This window comes from Falco punctatus, assembly GCF_963210335.1.
Source record: "Falco punctatus genome assembly, chromosome: 3".
Lineage (NCBI taxonomy): Eukaryota > Metazoa > Chordata > Aves > Falconiformes > Falconidae > Falco > Falco punctatus.
The window spans coordinates 58,974,794-58,996,429 of record NC_137582.1 but is presented as its reverse complement, the minus strand read 5'-3'; the positions used below and the strand labels follow the sequence as shown (position 1 = coordinate 58,996,429).

Genomic DNA, 21,636 nt, shown 5'->3' with positions numbered 1-21,636 from the left:
ACTTTTATACAGTTTTGAAAATACAGGGGCAGTTACTTTGCAATGACTAGTTGTTTACAGTGAAGACAGAATAGTAGCTCTTGATTCCTAAACAGAAAACTTCAGTTTGGATGAAGAGCATGAACTTGAAGTAATCTGCTTGTATTTAGAGCAATAGTAAGAAGACTAAAAATTATTAGATAGAAAAGTGTAAAAATCAGGAATTTTCTTATATTCTGTAATTCTCTAAGGCAGCAAAATAAGTGAATTCTAGCACTCTCTAAGGAAAATAATTTACCCTTTTAGAAACATCACAGAGCAGTTTTCAACTGTTCTGATGTAAAGGTAGGGCCACTGTTGTAGGTTAGCAGTGTGCTACATCCCTTTAAGCTGCACAAGCCTTTTTAACACTGTCAGAGATGGTGTATTTGTGTTTGCCTGATTGGGAGTAAGAGTTCATCTCTCTTCAGTGTATTTTGCTTTGAAGAACTACGTTAAAAAATGCCAAAACAAAAAAAAAAAAACCTTGGTATTGACTGATACACGCATTGGTAGCTAGACTTAACCTTCACGTCCTAAATACAGAATGATGTGAAGAAATGAATTAGGTAGTTCATAGGCCTCCTCCTGATCAGTTGTCTGTTTGTAACCAGAATTTGCTCCTTACACACATACCCTACCAAGGACTTATGCTGCCAGATAAAAAGGAAACTACATAAAATGCAAAGAATACTGAAACTCCCAACTGCAGTAGACATTTGATCTGTGTTGCTATTCCACATGCGATTAAAAGAGATTTATAGCAGTAGGGTAAAACTCACCCTATCTCCCAGTGCAGTGATGGAAAGTATACCTAGTATTTCCTCTAAAATGAAAAAGAGTCCATAAAGTGTTTTGTTGCAATATGGTTTAGTATGTTTTTATCATCCACATTTCTTGAATGACTACGTAATTTAACATACTTTTTCATTTAAGAGATAAGAAAGCCTCACAATTTGCATTTGAAAAAATATATACAGCAAAGCTAATAAAAGCAAAACCAAACAATAATGTGGACATAAAAACTCAAGTAGCCAGCTTTACAGCTGTCTCCTCACTATCCACCCATTAAGTACTGGTACACAAGCATTCAGCTGGCAGTGCTCAGGTACTCATCCACAGCAGAGAGGTGATCTGGAAGGGCTATGAATGGCTTCATGCTTGCCCATGTGCATACTCACCAGAGCAGCGGAGCTAGCACTGCAGCTGTCAGCAGCAAATTTCTGTCCTCCTTGTGCACAAAGGAATGGTGGCTTGTTTTGCTGGTGTTGAAGCTATGCTGTTGTCCCTTGCTAATACAGGCTATGTCCCTGGAATACAGTCTAGTGTGGAGTAGTCAGCAGGTGAATGTGAGAAGTGCTGAGATATGTACATCAGAACTGACAAGAACAGCTTTAGTGGGACCAGGGTGATGGACATTTGAGAAATGTGCGAGTTGTATTGATAACATGACTTATCCATGTTTCATCCATTAACACATACTCATTTAGATGATCCATTTTTAAAGTAAAACCTCACGTCTTATGTAAATTTGCTATTAGATTTCAAGAACCTGTTGGAAAGTTCCAAATTCTGCTTTTCTGTATCTAGCCAATTGTGCCTTGACAAATCCAAACAACTTGGTGTGTTTTAGCATGCCCTGTTAGAAAAGCAAACAAACCCAGAACAGAGGAAAATAAGGTGATTTCATCCTGTTACTAGGATATGGCAGCACACTAAGGCATGGACTTAACATGGTTCAGTGAAACGGAGGCTCACTTATAGTAGCCCTTTTTTTAGCAGGCTTTCATAGGGTGTGAGGCTGGACTGGGTGAATAGTATGTTCTCATGTCTTCTTAAATTTCATGTAGATATCCTTCTTTTCAGCCAAGTACCTTTATTCAGACAAAATAGTTTCCTTCCCTCAGACACTAAACTTAGGGCTCAGAGAATAGGAAAGACCAAAGTATCTTCAGTGTGCAAAGCCACTGCGATGGTAGGGATTTAATTAGTTACGACAAGCCTAGATGGTCCCAGCAGGCAACTGGGGTCCTGTGCTGCAGAAGATGGCCGAGGAAGTACTAAAAAATGAGAAAGTAGGAATGAATTTCTGTTGTTTCATACTCATTGAGGAGCTGGCCAGAGATTAAATGATGCAATAAAACTGCAGAAGTTGGCATGACAGTGTTGCATAAATGTGAGCTGAGACTGGGATTGTTCTATCTGGTTCCTGGGTGGGGGTTCTCCCCTTTGGTAATTGTATTTTTGTTTTTTATTACAATATGTGATACCTTGAAGGAAGAACCTGGATGACTACACCTGTGTGTTTTATGTACTAAGACATTTTATAATGTTCTGAAAGGAATTCAGGCATGAAATGGTTTGGTGGTGGTTTTTTTAAGTCTTAAAAAAATCAAGTATTTCAAAAGATGTGTGTAGGTATCAGAAACAACTGAATGAAGATAACAGAGAGAATAAAAGAGTTCTTATTTTAACCAATGATTATATTTCAGCAATTTTCTTTTGTTACAGTCTTTGAATATAAAGTAAGCATAGACAAATACAAATGACTGTACAATGACAATCAAAGGCTATGTTGTGACTTTGAGTGTGAAAGTATCTTTGTGTTGTACATCCTTTTATTATGTTTATAAATATGCATGCAACTATTTTGATGCATAGAATTAAGAGACTCAAACCTGCTGAATTAACTGTTCTTAATGGGTCTTATGTAGCAGGCTGGTAAAGTAATAAAGACAAAGTTTTAGCTCAGTGGCAAACGATGAGGAGTTGAGTAAGAACATGCTAAAGTTTTATCTATCTAAGCAATATGAAATACAGACAAATTAGCTGAATGTTAGTGCTCAAATCATCACTTAACTAAACTGTGGTTGCAGAGGTACCTTGACTATAAATACCTTGGCTATAAATGCAAACCGTATATAATAGGTATTGTTGGACAACACTTGTAATATTGAAGCTATTCAGTACGAGGGCTAACATTTATCTTACTGATGGTTCTCCTTCTTAGTTTCTTCTGAAATGAGCAAAGTTGTTCTGTACGGACTCAGATTTTTAGAAGTCAGTAGAATAATAAATTATTATAGGACGACTTCCTTCCTTCCTCCTTCAGGAAACTAAAACAAATAATATACATTTTCCCCTCAAACTCTTTGATTAGTTTCACCCCAGAATGAAACTTGTGCTCCACAGCATAAGAACTTCCTGCAGAAGCAATGAGGAAACCCTTAATTATCAGATAGTAGGAAAGTCAGCAACATTCCTGGTGGCCATAAAGATGAAATCTTTTCAAATGGGTTACATAACTTGCCATGAGTGCAGAAACGGCTTGGTATACATGTTTAATGGTTTCACCTGTGGTGATGCTTGAGGGCAACCTCCAGGCCTTAATGCTGAACTCTAATTAGTGTAGACAAGATCACAGCACTGGATTTCAAGTGAATGCAAGATAACCTGCAGACAAATTACCACTGAAGTAACATGACAGGTCTTGACAGTATGTTCAAATCATTTAAAAAAAAAATGCATCCATCAACTCCAACGTTTTCTAATATTTTGGCTACCAAAAAATTTTGTGCCCAGTAGGTAGCTACATTTCTGGGTAAGTATAGAAGTGGCCCTGTAGCTGGAGGGTTTATGGTAATTCCATAAGCAGCAAAGTGTCTCTGCAAAGGAGAGATAAACAGCTAGTAATCCTCATAATTCCCCACTGATAGCCTATCCATCTCTGCTATAAATTAGAAAGCCCAGAGATTAGGAAGGCTAGGCAGGGTGTAGCTCACAGCATTAATCACAGTATTAGGACAGCAGTGTGCTCGAATTCTGTGTCCAAAGGGCTGGTATTTCTCTCTAGGTTAAAGTGACATAATGTAGTTTGGAATAAATATTGATCAGACCACTGCAGAGATGGTTTTACAGAAGACACTGTTATACATTTATTAAAACTAAGCTATCAACTGCATACTTGGGAATGCATTAATTTTCACTGTGAGGGTTGTAGCCACGATTTTGTAAGCTCTTCAAGTTTCCAATTTACTATTTTCATTAATATGTGTTTAGCATCATTTAGATGGAATTAGGGTCAGTTTGTCCTCAAAACTCTTGAGAGGAGATTGTGCAAATACTTCTGATCTTTTGGAATCTGCATGTGGCCATACAAGCTGCACTGGTAATATAGTCATTGTCTATGTGCAAATTCCTATTTAAACATAAGATGTGAATGGGCATCTTTAAAAATTAGAAGTTAGCTATTAGTTCTAAGAAGTGTATGGTTGAACTAAATACATTTCATCAGATATTTTCTTGATAATAACATTTCATTGTGATAGTAGTTAGACAGAGGATTAAGGACTGTGGCTTGGCCTCCATAATAGTATGGCATATATTCCAAATCCTATACAAATTTTGATTTTAAATACTTAAATACAAAAGTGAATATTTTAGTCCTCTGCTTTTTATCAGATGATACATTTTGTGTGTTTGGATCTCTGCTGCCCCATTTCAAAGTCCTTTTCAATGTATTCACAATAATTGTACTCTAGAAATGTAATTGATGTGTGTATTATTGTCACTTCAGTCTTTCAGGGGTCTAGTTCAATAAACTATCATTTCAGAAACCATTCTGAGTATTTTCCATTTTCCAATTATCAATGAACTTTTTATCCTTACGTGCTCAGTAGCAGTGTACAAGGCTTTTGAGACAGCAAAAGTGTTTCCATCATCTTGTATATTCTTGCCTTGAAGTGACGATAGGGCTTCTGGTTTTGCAGTCATGAGAAAGGCTAAATGGGAATTTCTAGAGATAGGAGTTTACTAACTACAATATGGAAAATCTCTGCTCAGCAAAGTGAGAAAAACACTTTAGCACGTGTTCATAGGCAGAAAAAGAACTATATATCTGAAAGGTTCAGAATTACAGGGAAAAAAGAGGGGTTTGTTGTAGTGTTTCAGGTATTGTGAAAGGATACGGATTGCCATCTGACTGTTAAAACCTAATCGGAGACAGGAACAGGCATCGGCAAAAGCACCATTTTATCATCAGCACCGACAGGAACAGGCACTGGCAAAAGAAGCACCATTTTATCATCAGCACAAAGTAATTTAGACTCAGCAGATACTGATTCAACTGAAGCTGAAGATTCATGTAACTGCAAATAAATGTCTGCAAGATGACAGCATAAGACACAAGGCAGTCCCAGAGAGATGTTCATGAACAAGCAGTCAGAGCAAATACACCCTATAGGGTAAATATAAAGTTCACAGCTGGGAACTGTGGAAGACAAAGCAAAACATGAAGGCACAAAGTGCAGAAACTTCCAGCAAAAAAATAATACATGTATGTAAGACATCAGTGGAAAGATGTTTTGCAACACAGAGCCAAACGAAGACATAAGCACTGGATGACAGGAAAGAAATACATCTTCAGCAACACAGAGAATGTCTTTGTATGCAGCTAGCTCCTGAAATATTCATACAAAACTTTAAAATGCCAGCATGTTAGTAATAATGGTCTGATCTATCCTTCCATTGGACAAATGTTTGAGAAGAGCAATGGAGATTGTCAGGAAACTTTTTTTATTATATCAGTGGAGTCTTTGAGAGCATATCAGTCACCACAGTTTGTGTCTGAACTACAGCCAGCGAGTTTCTGGTGGGAAGGTAAATAGGGACTCTTGCGTTCGTAGTTAAGGCTGAAAAAAGAGGGCCATCCTAACTGAATGCGAAAGAAGCTAAACCAAAGACTGGTGTTGATACTTTGAGCTGTTAAAAAAACTGGCAGAAACCATTAGGCAATAATCAAAATTCTATAAATAGTTTTAGAATGTGATGTGCTTCAGTCTTCTATTGTTTTCTAGCACACCCAGGACAAAATTGTGTGCCTCTTGGTATGGTATCAGGAAGTAAAATTCTCACCCCTTTTACTTCCTCGGGCAAACTCAGCAGGTGTGGGAATACACTTTGGAAAAGCTGTTCAGATCCCTCTTTCCCTTCCAAAAACATTTAGTATCACATATGGCCATTTCAATGCAGATAAATAAACATAGTATTTAGACCTATGGATCTGAGGCAGAAGAATTATATTCCGGTTGTACTGTATGGCTGCAGCAATACTCTTGTGTATTGCGTGTGTATTGAGTGAATGTGTGAATTATTTGTAGCTCCATTATATTCCAAATTATTCTGCACTGCATAGTCAAAGCAATGCTGCCATTGGTTCTGTGGTGTCCTCAGTTCTGAGTATTTTTACAAATGATATCAAAAGTCTTGTTCAATATATTCTTGAGATGAGAAACACTAATGTAGCAATGACCTACAATTTTGTGGTTGCTTTTATTTGCTCTGATTTGATATTACATAAGAATTCTGTAGTTAGAAAGAATGCACGTTTTGGGGGGGAAGTATTTGACACTTTTAACTGTTAAACAGTCGTTTTCTTTCTGTAATCTCTTGCCCTGTTCACTCTGTATTTTTCCACGCTCTACATAAAATAAAAAAGGGTACTGTAGACATCATGCTCTTTGCCTGTGCAGCTATATTGCATTGATTAGGCAGCCACAGACTGTCCTGAGCAAGAAAGTGTCACTGGGAAAACCTGTGTTGTCATGTAGTTGTAAAGAGTATTATAATGATCAACAGAGGGCACAGTAAGCTTACAGAAGCAACAGTATGGTGTCTCTTACCTCTTCAGACCTTGTTTTACTAAATTCTCTGAAGTTATTTTGGGGACTTCTCATAATTTATTAGTCTCAGTAAGCTCCGTGTTTGCTTTTGATTTATTTCTGATCCCTAAATTTGGGCACTTTATTGCAGTGTAGCAGTGATGGATATATGCATTTCTTTTTTGCTCGTGACAATATTGCCAGCTCACTAGTATGTTATAGGTGCCTGCCTGAGGAACTAGTTGGCAATGATTCAGAGATCTTTTTCTTGCTATTCTGTACCAAAAAAATACCTTAGTATCTGAAGCTAAATCAATTCTCTCTTTTGATAAGCCCTAAGAAAGTAGGAGAAGGAGAGACTAAAACTTTCTGGAGTAGAGTTGCAAACGCTGGCTGAGTAGATGCTTACACTTTCATGGCTGGAAACAGAACTGGTGAGACACAACTTCTGTGCAGTTTGGTGCCTGAGCTAAGAAGTCCTACCAGAACAGCCATGCTGCTTCCATTGTCTTCAACCATTGCACGCACAGTGCTGTGCCGTGTGGATTTTTAGCCAAGGTAACTGCCCCATTGTCTGATACAGACACCTTCAGTTCGAGTTATAAATACCAACTTAATTTTCTCATAGCAGTGGTTAAATTGGAAGGGGTCATTTCTCCTGAGCTTGAGTCATGTTAAGATATCCAAATGTGGATACCAGTCTTGTAAACCTAAGAATTAAAATTCTTGTGATAGTTCAAATGAAGATACAAACTATTCATAAACTTTAAATAAAAAAAAAAAAAAAAAAAAACAACAAAAAACCAGTGACCTTTTCTTTAACTGACCCTTTGAAAGCACAGCTGGAGAACACAGAGTTGACATTTACATTTATGCCAAGCTGGAATAGTATACCAGGTACTCGGCTAGACATTTGGTCTGGATTCTTCAGTGTAATAGGGCTGCAGACTTCACTGTAACATAGCTGCCGTCAGGGGAGAGGAGGAAGTGTCACTAGGTAAATGGTTAGCACTCGTGTGCCAGGAATAGATACACTGAGCACGCAAAAGGTTTTAGAACATTTCAAAATCTGCAAACATTCATTTATGTGGCGTTATATGTCAGAATGTAGGTGCTAAAATGATATATATACACTGGGAAAGGTTATGTTACTTCTAAGGGGATATGATAGTGCCTGGCAGGGCCTGTGAAATGCCTGTGAAAAGGAATTATGTGTATTCCTAAGGGTGACTGCATTAGTCTGGTGCTCAAAGTCACCAACAAGCTTAAAGGTAGCCTATGTATAGTTCTCAGCTCTATCTGAAAAGATGCAATGATTTTCACTGAAATGTTTAGCCTCTTCTCCTTTCAATTCCTGTCAGCTGTTTGCTATATTTAATTTTGCACAATAAAAAGGATTTTTTTCAGGTACTGGAAAACTCTTCTTACAGTTGAAAGTATTTTAATGCAGAAAAAAAAAGAAGAGAAATGAACATTTGAATAACACTTGGTGGTATTTTGGTTTAATTTGGGAAATGTCTGATATTGTGTACATTAAAACACCTTGAGAGTGATTTCAGCTGAGGCTTTATGTGTGATGTTATGAGATCAGGGTGGGGGGGCCCTTTGGTTTTGCTTCCTGGAAAAGTATCTTGGTTTTTCTACTTCAGACCTTCATTTAGAGGTGAGAAACTGACACTATTACATTGTCTATTATTTTGTATATGCTAAATTCCTTACAAATATGCCATCTGCAAGTACATCTTAAAGGTGCTTGGAAAGAAAACAAAATATAGTAAAAGATGGTCTGAAATAAAGATGACCTTTCTGTGTCAGACAGAAAGGGTGCTTTAAGTCATAAATATTCTAGTTCAGTTTTGCATATTCTGTACTTCATTGGAGTTCCATTCAGAAAGGCCAATTTTACATGCTGTAAGACTCGGCATATGTCAGTCGGTGCTGGATTCTCAGGGCATAATTCTGCTCAGGGTTGATAGGTGGTTACCAGAGAACTCAGAAAACTGCACATGTGAATCCAGAAGCAGAATTTGCCTTTAGTTGCAAGGCTTGCTTTTAGTCAGTGTCATAGGAGATAGCATTGTACCTCAGGCACAAAAATGTGACTGTTTAATGCTAGAGACAGATCTCATGCTTAAGCCCAGAATCTGAAGTATAACTCTTGTTTGTTTTTATTTTAGCAGGGAAAAAGAGCAATAATCCCAACTGGCAGTCCAAAAATAACCAGATTGGAGGGTGGAAGGAAAAAGAAGGAAAAGGGAAGAGAAAAATGGAGAGGTAAATTGTTATTCTGTAGCCACAATTCCCTTGCAAGGAGGAGCAGGGAGGAAGCGTTTTGTCAGGAGTGTGTGGAAATACAGTGTTTCAGTGGTGTATGGTGACTCTGCAAACAAAGAGGAGAGACACCACTGCTATGCCACAGCATTTGAAATGATTGATGAGATATGCGTAAAGAAAGGGGAGCATACCATTTCCAGTTCCCTTCTGGAGATGTTAATATCTTGTGGTCAGTTGTCTCATAAATTTCCTTCAATACCTCCTGAATATGGTACTATTACTGCTTCTAGTAATTCACTGTAATGTTATTTCTCCCCATTTCTTTGCTAACTCCTGGTGTCACAGAAATAGTTCTAGTCTAGGTGGTTCAAGCATCAGGAAAGACTGATTCTTTCCAAAGAAAGACAGTAGTGCAGCAGCAGATTTGTGTTTGTCATTCCTCTGTGCTTGATTAACAGATTATTGGGTGTTGTGGATTCTGTGGGATAACAGCATGTTTAGGCCCTGATATGCTGATATTGTGCATTTTCTTCACGTTTATGCAAATTATAAACCTCAGCCAGAATGGAAGGAGTGTTGCGAGTCCTCAGATGGATCCTCTCATTTTTTTCTGATTCAGAAATGAGCTGTGATATATTATTTGGGGACTGGAAATGTGAAGGGCAAAAAGTAGAAAATATGAGACTCTAAAAGTGCTCTGAATCCATTTTTGATGTCTATTGCTTTTTTTCCTCAGGAAAATAAATTAAAATGTTTTCTTCTTGAATATTTTAAAAATTCAATATATTCTTCCTGGAAAGTACTGCTGCTAGGTATTACATAGGCTGCCTTTTTAAAGGTTTGAACCATAAATACAACGCTGTGGGATATTTTACCTGTAATGCATAGTATTTCTTTAAATTATTTTACTTTAATTTTATAGCTTTGTTTTATAATATAAGTTTTAAACTCGGACTTCCTCTTCTAAATTTTGTGTTAGTGATTGCAGTAAAAGGCCCTAGTTTCCACTGGCCATTTTTCTCCCCTGTTGTAAAAGAATAGATGGCAACATGTCATAATACTTCTTAATGCTGCCTCTTGTTTTACTGCAGAAGCACATGCAGAGCCCTGTGTCTGGGCTGGGATAAATCCATGCAACAGCACAGACTGGGAGGCCAAGTGGCTAGAAAGTAGCTTTGTAGCTGCTTGAAGTAGATATTGGTGGACAACAAGGTGTGCATGAGTTTGCAGTGTGCCCTTGCAGCAAAGACAGGCAATCATATCCCAGGTAATGTTTGCAAGCACAGCCAGCAGGTCCTTCCCCTCTATTTGGCATTTGTGAGACCACATTAGGAGAACTACAATGAGTTTGGTGCTCCTCAGTAAAAGAAATACTTGGACATGCTGGGCTGAGTCCAGCAGAGAGCTACCAAGGTGGTCATGGGGCTGGAGTACATCTGAGGTTGTGCAAGGTGAGGTGGAGAGAACTGGGTTTGTTTAGGTTTGAAAAGAGGTGGCTGATGGGAGGTCTTATTGCTGTCTTCAGGTACCTTGGGGCTTGCTGAGGAAACAGGGCCAGACCCTTCTCAGAGGTCTATAGCAAAAGGACCAGAAACCACAGAGAAAATGGAACACAGGAAATTCTGTATAAGTAGGGGTGGACGGAAATTATCAGAGGTAAAATCACTGGAGCAAATGTCCTTAGAAGCTGTGGTACCTCCATCCTTGGAGGTACGCAGAACTTGGCTGGACTTGCTTTTAGATGGGTGCTTGGACAAGACGAGCTCTAGAGATTGCTGCTAACTTAAATGGTTTTGTGCATACTAGTGAAAGGACAAGAGGCAGATAAATTGGATTTCCAACAGAGCTATGTAGCACAGGAGGCATCTCCTTAGTTAGAATTGTATGAATGTCTGTGTGTTTGATTTTGTTGGTTGTTTGGGGTTTTTTCTGAAACACTTCTGGGTCTTACTTTTACCTTAAGTAACTTGAGAATGTTTCTGTAGTTTCTCATTTTAAGATAAGTTTTGATTATTTGTATGTTTGTCAGTTTTGTAATCATAACTGTAAATCTTTCTTACAATAACTCTAGCAACTGATAAGGACCTTAATGATCCAAAGCCCTGTTTCTTTGTAAGCTTTGATCATTGAAACAGATAACAAAATCAATTTCTGAATTATTCTGGTTTGGGTTTGACTTGGATACAGTCTGCAGATAGTAAAGATGATTTACACTTATCTGTGTCTCAGTTTCTGCTTCAAGTGAGTTCTGCAATGTGTTTGAGCCTCTCCTTTCAGGAAGGGCTCTGGGCGTCTCTCTTGAGCTTAGTTCAGGACTGTTCATTCCTCCTGTAGTAGTCTCCTGGTATCCTTCTTTTCCCAGGAGCCCTCAGAGCAAGGTGTGAGCTATTTGAGCTATTTTGCTGGAGGCAGCTCATCCATTGATCCATTGACGCAGGAGCCATACGGCGCTGCTATGCCCCAGCAGATCAGACGTTGTCCGTATGTGTATAGGTAACATGCCAAGAAATAAGTCGTCACTGCTGAACCAGCTTATCCCACTGTAGCCTGTTCCCTTTGAAAGCAGCATGTGGCAGGCAGGGCAGCAGGAATGAATGTCAGGGATTAGCCTAGCAGTGGCCCTCCTCTCAAGGGGATGAGTGCGGGAACCCAAGTGCACGTGTTGCGAAGTGCCCACAGACTGGATTTAGTGTAGTGTCTATGTCCACGCTTACTAAGCCCCAAGCTTCTTAGGGCGACGATTGCAGCTGTGTGCATAGACACAGTCTATATGTGCAGAAGACACAGTCACTTCACTGATGATGGCCTGTATAGGCTTTTGGTGTACATGGCGTAACTGTGTGACACAGCTGAGGGCAGCAGTCAGGCACTGTTCTCTACACTGTTTCACTATTTTCTGCTCTTTTCCATTAAATAGCAATGGAAAGTGCTTGCTTGTGCTCCTGCTCCCACTAAAGTCTGTTGGTGGTGCTGGAAAAAGAGATAGATCATTCACCATGTTAGTATAACTTGGATTATCCTGAGAGGGGAAGAAAGAGAATTGAAAAAGTGAACTGAAAAGAGGGAACAACATGCAAAAATAAATTATTTTTGTTTGATTTTGTAGTCAGCACCTCATTCTTTCTTGGATAAATTGGAATTAGAATTTTTAAATAGTAATTTAAAATGAAGTTTATATTAATCTCATATATAATCAGTCCTTAAAAGTATGTTAACTAGTAATACACTCAGAAAGACGCTAATGAATCACCAGCTTCCCGAAATGTATATACCTCCTATGCACTACCCAGACTGCTGTAAAAGAATTGTGTCATCAGTTTGGCCAGCTGAGAAGGCATATGGCAAACTCTTTTATGATGCCTGTTATCTGTAATGATAGCTGTTTGTGTAGCTGTGCTGTTCACTGAATGAAAGCAGAACAGTAGTGCAGCAGTTGCTACTAAGTGGAGCAAACTGCAAAAGGATAAAAATAAAAATAAAAATTGAAGACCAGCATTTTAGAAATGTGAGAAAAAGAAAAGCAGTGCAGTCACCCAGGGGAGTTTCTATAGCAGCAGTAATCTGAAACACCCAGGCATCTTGCCAAGAGCTCCAGTAGGTTGTTAATCAAAACTTCCAAGTCTCCTGCCAATCCAAAACTCTCTCAGCATCAGAAGGAAAAATGGTCACATAATGATGTGATACTTAACTTCCATAAAGAAATTATTAATTGTTTTGGTGAGGAGTATTCTTGTCCTAAGCAGATATTTTTTTCTTTTTCACCCTATAAAAATATCCTTCCCATTGCACTTTCAACTGAAGTAATGTATTTTTATACATAAATGCATTTAATTTTAAATAAACATACAGGATACTTACTGATACCCTAGAGAATATATTCTCTTTCATTGGCTGCAATTAGGTGTTCCAGTAGTAATACGCAAATCTTATAATTCTTCCTAGGAAGGGGGTAAGGTAGTTTTGAGAAGATTAAACAGGTGTCTGCATAAAGCAGGCACTTTAATTGCAACTTAAAATTCTGTATAAACGCTCCAGTTATCTATATAGTTAACAATAATATACAGCTTTGCTTTAGACATAGAATTAACTGAAAAATAACATCAGCCACTTCCTGTTTATAGGGGTAGTTGGTTTCTTGATATTATCGTACAGTAGGCATTTTTTTCAGCTGATGCTGACAAATCCCATTATCCAGGGAATGTTTTTATTGCGTAATCTTAGCATGGTGAAGGCAGCAGTGATTTCAGTCTTTTCCATCTCAATTTTCTGGGTGATGGATTTTTCAGTTTATTCAGAGTGGGAAGAAAAGGCAGCAGGACATAAAAAGGAAGTTACTCTTTGGCATGGTTTTCCCTTCCCGCTGCTCGGCTGGCAAGCCCTCAGTGATCCCAGTGTGGATGCCAGCAAGAGGCAGGAGGGAGGGCAGGAGGCAGCAGCTGTAACCACTGGCCATTCATACTGAGAGCGTTCCCCAGCACCTCACTCTTAGCTCTGCTGACGGTGGGGTCGGCATTAATTTACATGATCTGGCATGTTTTGAGGGGAAATTCACTGTTAAGGAAATGGCTGAGAGTACACAGTGATGCCAGTGAGCTTGGAGAGCTGTGTTTTTATAGGAGCTGTGCTGCCATAGAAACGAGAGACTATACCTAAATGTTGGCTTTCTATGCAAATAGCCATAATTGCTTTTGGCCTGCCTATATCTTGGGGGAGAGAGAGATTTATGGGGGTTTGGAGAGGAGAAGTTCCCTCCCTGTGACCCTATTTCCCCAAGATACCATATGCCAACAGGATTCTTTTAAGGGAACTACTAAGAATGTTAACGAAAGAGAGTATCCTGTGTTTTTTGTAGAATAACCCATGTCAGTTGATAAGGGGAAAAGCTTTCAGCTGTATAGTTTTCAGATGGAGCAGAGGAATTTGGTGTGGCTGTGTATTGCTTTATAGGTCTCAAATTTCATGTTATAGTTACTATTTACCCCCTATATTTCTGCTTACCAGAATTCCAGATATTGGCAGTAGAGTGGTTAATACCAGAAAGATCCCTGTGTGACATGATAAATCAGTCTGTTACAGGCCAGAAGGCATACTTAATGGCCTTAAGCAAAATTGATGCAAAGTAATAAACCAAAAAAGCTGGCATGTGTAAACTGAAATACTTTAAATCCAGTAGGGACACTCTTTAACTCAGTAGTAGTTTGGCTTTAGTTTCATTTGCTACATTTACACTATAGCCATGTAAGAAGTGTACAGCTTGTCTTGGATCACTGATGAGTTTAGAGTGCTGAAAGAACCTACATATTTTAATGCAAACACATGAGGAATAAAACTGAGGCTAACAACTTCAGATTTCCTTGAAAATGAAGCTTTACCCAAGGGTCAGTAAATTAATTTCACCGTTTTGCCTATCCAACAACTCTGCTGAAAGGCACAGCTATATTCAGTGTCTGTCAGTGTAGTTAGGTGCAAGGTGACATTAATCTAGTTAGGTAAAGTGACAGCTTTGATCATGAGTTTCAGTGCAGGCTGGAGACCCTGAGTAAATAGAATAGTGAGTGATCTTGAAAAGCCTGTGGTGGAATGTGTTTGGCTATGAATGAGTGCAGTGCTCTTAGTAATTGCAAACAGGATTAATTGCCCCATTTGGTTTGGACATTTTAGCTGTCCGAAAACTGGGCTTCTGGTCTGAGCTACTGTCTGGGTGCCTTTTCTAGCCACTGGAAAAGGAGGGATATGTCTTGTCTTAATGTGGCTAGGGGAAATTACTTGTGCTGAGTATCACAATAGAGTATCACTTGCTGAGTATGCTTTTATGACCTGCAGTCCATCACAGGCCCCCCTACAAGTAGTGTGTGTCTTCATGTCTTGCGTTCTTCCTTCAATAAAGATGATCAAAAGATCACTTTCTGAAGAAAAAGGAAAGAACTGGATTGCAGTTTTGTGTTCAGGATAGACTGCAAATGGTAATTTTAAACCCAAATCCATCAGTCATTTATGTAACAATTTAAATCGTGCTTGTGATACTGGCAGTCCACTTCTACAGCAGGAATTGTTGATCTGCTTCCTGCAAATATTTTGCCCTTTCTCAATTATAGTAAAATTAATTTACTGTCTAGTTCTTTTTCAAATGCTTGTGTCATACAAGCTGCTTTGTTAAAAATGGTGCAAGCAAAGATTTTTGAAGGGGTTTGAAAGATAGAAACTCTGTAAAAGAATTCAGCCTTCTAGGTGATGCTGGGTTGATTATGAAGACCATTTCTTCATGGTGGTCTTCTTTGTTTCCACTTCTTTGTGGAAACAGAAAAAAATAATTGGTACAGAAGTTCAAAGTTTTTCAGGTCCTCTTCAGTGGTGTTTTTTTAGAAATCCAATTACAAAAATTTCCTTTGTGGCAATGGATTTTTAATGACAAAAGTGCTTCATATTGGACTTGTTTTAATAAAATGCAGTAACCCCTGTGAACTTTAAATGTGATTTGAATTGCTGCTTCTTTTTTTTTTTTCCTTAATCTGGCAGAAATTGATGGTTTGATTTTCAGTTTTAAACAGCTGTTCCTTTTATGAGGTGTGAAGTGAGTTACAAATGTAAATTTCATCTAGGGAAAGTGCATGAGTTTTCTACTGCAATTGGTCCTCTGGCATTGTGCCGCCGAATGGAGATAAATAAGGACATACAGGCTGAAGGAGGAACGGACCTTTGATATCAAACATGATTTGGTTTTAATGTCACAATTATTGTGGACCCTTGAATGATTGGATTTTAAGGGCAGTCTTACATGCATTGTGCCAGTGTTAGGAAGGAGGAGCGTGGGAAGGGCTGGAACATCACTGGGGATCAGTCACTTATCTCACAGGTGTTCCCAGCTCTTCTGTGAGGCTGGTAGAAACAAATATGTCACCATGATCTTTGGCTATAGGAAAAACAAGTTTTGTTCTGAGACCCACATTTAGAGTCATCACTGATTCATATAATTGTTTTACACATTTCAGCTGGGCTCCTATTCCCATAATTTGTACTAACAAGAAAATGAGTCTCTTTGACTCGCATTTAATATACCATTTCTTTTTTTCACGTTCAGCCCACATGGTGCTATGTCTGAATAAAAGCAGATTGGCTTCCTTTTTTATTCAGACACTCTGGCTAACCCTTGTATACATAAAAGAACTACATCAAAGTTACCACCCACTGAACATACACATTTTTTTCATGAATCAGGTCCAACTCCTGTTTAAAGGAAGCTGTTTAAAGGATTGGGTAGCTTTTTTGTATGTTACGCAGATTCCTTCCCACTTTACAGATTCAGCAACAGCTATTGTTGGGAGCTAAAGAAGCCATTTTCCTACTAATTCAAGTGAAATATTAGTCCTGCTCCATAATAGCTTAGTGAGTGTTTACTGAATACTGAGGTAGTAAAGAACCACTAGAGATCTTGAGTGGAATATAAATAGATTACCTTTTATTGGGTCTCAATGAGAGGAAGCTGAGAAATATGCCAGCTGTTTAATTATTAACATTCCATATAAATCAATAGCAAAATAGGCTTTGATGGTGATCTTCAAAAGGGTTTTAATCACTGCTCCCCTCAGATACAGAAAGTTAGCCTGGGCATGGAGGGGGTTAGCCTGTGTTACTCTAACTGTACTGGAAGGTTACTGCTGTGGTGTTGCTCTGACATTAATAGCAATATTTAAGATAGCACCACTCCTTTAAACATATTGGCATTTGGGGCGTCGCATTGTTACCACATGGTACACCTGGATAATCCCCGAAGTGCAGCTGGCAGACTAATAAACAGTATTCACTTAAATCCCATTGAAACTAATTAAATTGTATGATAAAAGTGCAGATTTGGGGCCCATGTGATGCATGTGCATGGCACAGAGTGAAGTCAAACAAGTTCATGGTTCTGCTTTAGAGTGGTGCTTCCCTGCCACCTGCCAGGATAAAGATGAGCACACGGGGTCTTGGGGATACCTATAGAACCTGATTCCTTCACAATCCACTTTCACAGTTTGGATTTGCACACTTCATTTGGCATTTTATTCGTTATTACAGAAAGGTATGATATGTAAGCCTCTGGGGAGTGTATTCCCTTGTTTGTATACAGAAATTCTTCTAAGTGTGGTGGGGTTGGGAGAAGGTGTGGGATGTGAAGCGGGGTGGGGCAGGGGGAGAACAGTTTAATGCAGGAACAAGTGGCATTGAGAGAAAATATAATTTTATAGTAGAAAGTACAGAGTAAGGGTTGCCAAACTTTCTGGCTCTTGAAGCCATGCTGCAGTGTGTGCGAGCCACAGCTTCCTGATGGACTCCCTATAGTTATCCAAAATAGGATCTTCCGCTATTCCTGCTCTAAGTCCTCACTCCCTCATTCCATATTTCTGCTTTTTAAACTAAATCCATGTCCGCCCACCTTCCGGCTGCTCTAACACTGTATTGCCTGCTCTGCTTCTTATCCCTAACATACAAGCTGTACTCATACCAGGTTGAGAATGCTCTAGAAATGCCTCCACCTCTAAGCATTTCTCTTATAACCTGTGCAACCAGTTGCACAGCTCCTTCACCTCAGCATCTCAGATCTGCAAGATGGACTTAGGGCTGCAGCTAGAGCTGTGCTTCCAGTATGTGCTGTAGTATCTCTGCAGTCATAGCTAGTCTCTGGCTCTGAGATCTTGTATGCTAGCCCAAGGTGCTCAGCCTGCTCTGTGGTGTGCCATGCGGGCTCCCAGGATGGAGGGAGGTGCGCTGCTTGTGCTGTGACCCTGCTGTCAAAAGAGCTGTGGTAGAAAGGCACTCCTTGCAAGCTGTGCCCCAGCACTATGCTCCTCACTTTCTCATGTTGCCCAGTGCGACTAGTTGGGTGATGGTCTGCTCTAAGAATGCCACTTTGTATACAGAGGAAAACTTTTTCTTTTGGGGGAAAACAAGGCAGAGGAAGGGCAACTGACATCTGTGAACCACAGCTAGTAATCCAGCCGGTGGATGGATTTCCTTTCAGTGTCACCAAATGACTTGGAGGTGGGCTCGCTGCTGATGTCATTAGGCCATCTGGTTTGTCTCATGGGTCATGTAAAGACATCAGCCACTGGGTTTTCTGATTTGTGTGTGTGTGTGTGTGATGATGCAACCTAAACTGAACCAGTATATATAACTGTTCGTGTAGTCAATTACACTATCTTAGCAGCTCTGACAGATACTATTTAAGCAATAGCTTATGTTGTTATTTTCTAATCCATCTGTTTCAAGGAGTTAGATGGGAAATATATGAGTAGTTTGAGAATCTGATCTGCAAAACCCTTATTTTTAAGTTCACGTGCTTTATACCGTACATGCAATTTGCTCAGCAAGATTGCTTTTCCTTTGGTTATTTTCTGGTATATATTGCTGGTCATAGGAAAATATATTAGTTTTATTTTGGTAAACAAACCTCTAACAACCACACTAAAATGTCAGAGTTCATTCTTTTCTTTCTTCCCTTACCTGCCCATACACATGCTTTGCTCTTGCTGTTGCAGGGCCTCCTTCGATTCAGCAAATAAGTGGACATCTTCCACTGCTCATGCCAGCATGTATTGCTTGGTGCGGGGTTAATAGTTCACACTTACTGCTATTTTACTGCCTATTGCAACGTCAACGTGAGCCTGTGCAGACTCTGTCTCTGCAGCTTCAGAATTTGAGCTCTATTTCCTGCTTCCAAATGTGTGTCTGTCTCTTGAAAGAGTAAAGTACTTCTGCCAGGATGACAAGATTTCATACACTGAGCCATCCAGACCATTTTACCATAATCTCACAGTAATAAATCTTCCACAGAAACATTCTCCTTTAGATGTTCTGCTAATGTACATGGTGTTTGCTAAGGAAAATGGTTTAGTGCTGTGAATCATTTTATTAGAGTTGTATCATTTTTCCACAAGAGAAACTCAAAGAATTATTCATTGATACGAAATAGCATGAAATGAAATCCAGTTTCTTGGGTTTTTTTCTTATCATTATCTTAAATTTCACTCTTTTAAAAAGATATTTTTCAGTTTTTCTGTTCATTAAGTCATACTTGGAAGTGACTTATCTTTTCCATTTTGTGCCCTTTGCTTTTTCCTTTTAGGCATTTTTACTACAGATAACAGCATAATTTAGTTTAACTTATTATAGGATGTTGTTATACTGATAGTTACACAACATTTTTTAAATCCCACATTGGGTCACTAAATTGACAAAGCTCAACAACAAGTCATTTGGGAAGACATATTACTGGTGTCTTCGTGAAACCTCCCAAACTGATGAAGTGAGTTCACAGGTAGATTTGCTTTTTCCCTTGTATTTCCTAAATCAGTACTTTAGAGCAGAGTAGCATAGTGACTCGTCCCACAGATGGTTTTTCATTTTGTACCATTTGACCAGACTAGCTCATTTTACTGAAAGGCTTGATAAATAGTATCCAATGCACTAATTAGTCAAATCAATGAGAGTTGGAGCAGTTCCAGCTGCAAGGGATTGGTTTAGCAAGTATATCTTACCCCGAGGATGTCCAAGCAGATCCTGAACTATGGTCAAAATGGTCAAAAGCAGTCCATGGAACAGTACATGTCGTTATTGGTTTTCAATAAACGATTGTTAATGGAACTGTATTTCAGAATGGTATTTAAATTGGCCATCACCTTTTATAGAAAAGAACGATTTTTCATATCCTCAAATATTTAGCAGTCTGTGAGTCAGTCAATCATCATCTGAATCATTTTGTTTCATTTTGTATCCTGGAACTGCAAAACTTTAGGAAAATTGCACAATTTTAGAATAAAAATGCAAGAACAAATCTTAGAGAAAGCGCTTCTCTGTGGAAAGTTACTCCTCCGTTTGTGCCCTGTTACATAAACTTTTTGCCTTAAGGCTGATCTGTTCCTTTTTTCAGCACACCTGAAAGATTGCTTTCATGCGTTATATCTTCTGAGGTGCTTGCTGATATTCAGGATACCATACTGCTTAGTGAAGGGGGGGGGGGGGGGGGGGGGGTGGTTCTGGTTAAATTAGTAATGATTCACCAGATTTCTTTGTTCCTTTTTTTCCAATCCATGTCTTTTTCTGGCATCTGTAGGAGTATGAAAAAGGTGTCCCTTTCCTTGGCAATCATCAGCATTGTACTGGCATTACTAAATTTCCCCCAGTTTTTGTAACTGGAGTTCTGGCATGCTGTTATGGCTGTTAAAACGGGATTGATTCATATGCTTTTCTTTAGGGCTTTTCACAGGCATGTGAAATGGCTTACCTCTTAGCATAGCCTATTTATCCTTTCTTTGGCTGGTGCTAAACCAGTTGTATCTTGATTAATCCAATATCGATACCTCAATCTGAAGTCTGAAAATAAAAGTGGAGATTTTATTTAACTTGGGCTAAGAGCTAAGTGTCTAGTCAAAGGTAGTTGCTTAAGGTATCTTTGTAGGCAGCAGTGAGAAAAGGACAATGACAAAGTAGGATTCTTCTCATTTTAAAGTACTTTCATAATTTACAGGATATAGAGATACCTGTTTCTCTCCATTTTCTATTAAGGGAGCCCAGCTTAGACAGAATGCCAAGTTCCAAGATCAGTGATACCGATATAACCTGTATTTCCATATTTCTTTTGGGTGTGCTAGACTGAATTGTACAATATGTACCTGGGCATCATTGTCTGACCAAGACTGGCATATTTTCTTGCTTCTATAGAAGAAGTAACCCAGGTACATCTAGAACAATTGATTAATGGATGCAGTTTCAAAAGCAGCCTGGTAAAGACATTGCACTGTAAATCTACTCTTGTAAATCATATCCATCTGCAGCCTTTTTCTACCCTATTGATAAATGCTGTTGTCTGTAGTGAGAGGTGTAACATGGATTGTTTAAACTTCTGGAATCTGGTTGCAGTTTTTACTGTTTACTCTGTAATGCCTAGTACATTTTTGGTACTGTGAAATATTAGTAGCATCTGTTGGATGCAGGAGAATAGGGCTACCAGCACTGTAAGGTGGTCAAAGATGCTTTTTCATTCTGTGCTGTGGAAACAAGTGCTTGCTGTCCCCTCGGTTATAACAGGTTGTTCCTCTCTCTCTCTACTACTGAATGAAATGTTCATGGCCACACTCTGCACATGGCTGGCACACACTTATTTTTAGGCAGGTGATTTGCCCCATTGAAATGGTTAGATCTCTGGAAGTTTAAAACTAACATTGCATGTAGAGCCATTTGACAGACTGGTACACAAATTAAAACTGCCCAGCTGTGAATACGCAAAACTGTGGATAGGAAACCCTTGCAAAATGGCTTGTTTAGCTTCTGCATGCACTTCTGGTAGCTGTGGTCTATATGTTACTGACCTGTGCAAAAGAGCTGCATGTCTAGCTTACTGAGCAAAGAACCAGTATTTAATATGCTGTATGGTAGGTGCTGCCTTACTGTTGCTGGTTAGATGCAAAGAAAGATATTTTCAGTACACTAGAGGCAAAGTAGTCTGAGAATGTTGGCTGTCCCTTACCATAGCTGGAAATATGGTAAAAATTATCACTGCTTGCATCTTTTAATCAGTAATTTTATTTTCAATGAACGTAATTATTTCATTTCATTTACTATCATTGAAATATTCAGGAAACATTCTCTGGTTCTCTCATGTGAAAATTCACATCCTTTTACACAGTAGCTAAACATAAATTTTTTTGCA

At 38.9% G+C, this 21,636-nt stretch overlaps 1 protein-coding gene and 1 long non-coding RNA gene across 5 annotated transcripts in view; one reads left to right on the top strand and one right to left on the bottom strand.

Annotated features, from left to right (window-relative positions):
- DLGAP1 (DLG associated protein 1) overlaps positions 1–21,636 on the top strand; it is a 358,503-nt gene that overhangs the window by 16,690 nt on the left and 320,177 nt on the right. The window contains exon 2 of one of the 4 annotated variants that reach the window (XM_080381372.1): positions 8,855–8,951. The exons of the other annotated variants lie outside the window; for them this stretch is intronic. The gene's annotated coding sequence lies outside the window, so the exon portion shown is untranslated. The remainder of the gene's footprint in view (positions 1–8,854; positions 8,952–21,636) is intronic. 4 annotated transcript variants of the gene reach the window in all.
- Positions 1–21,636, bottom strand: part of LOC308061439 — a 171,990-nt gene that overhangs the window by 16,582 nt on the left and 133,772 nt on the right. The window lies entirely within an intron of this gene.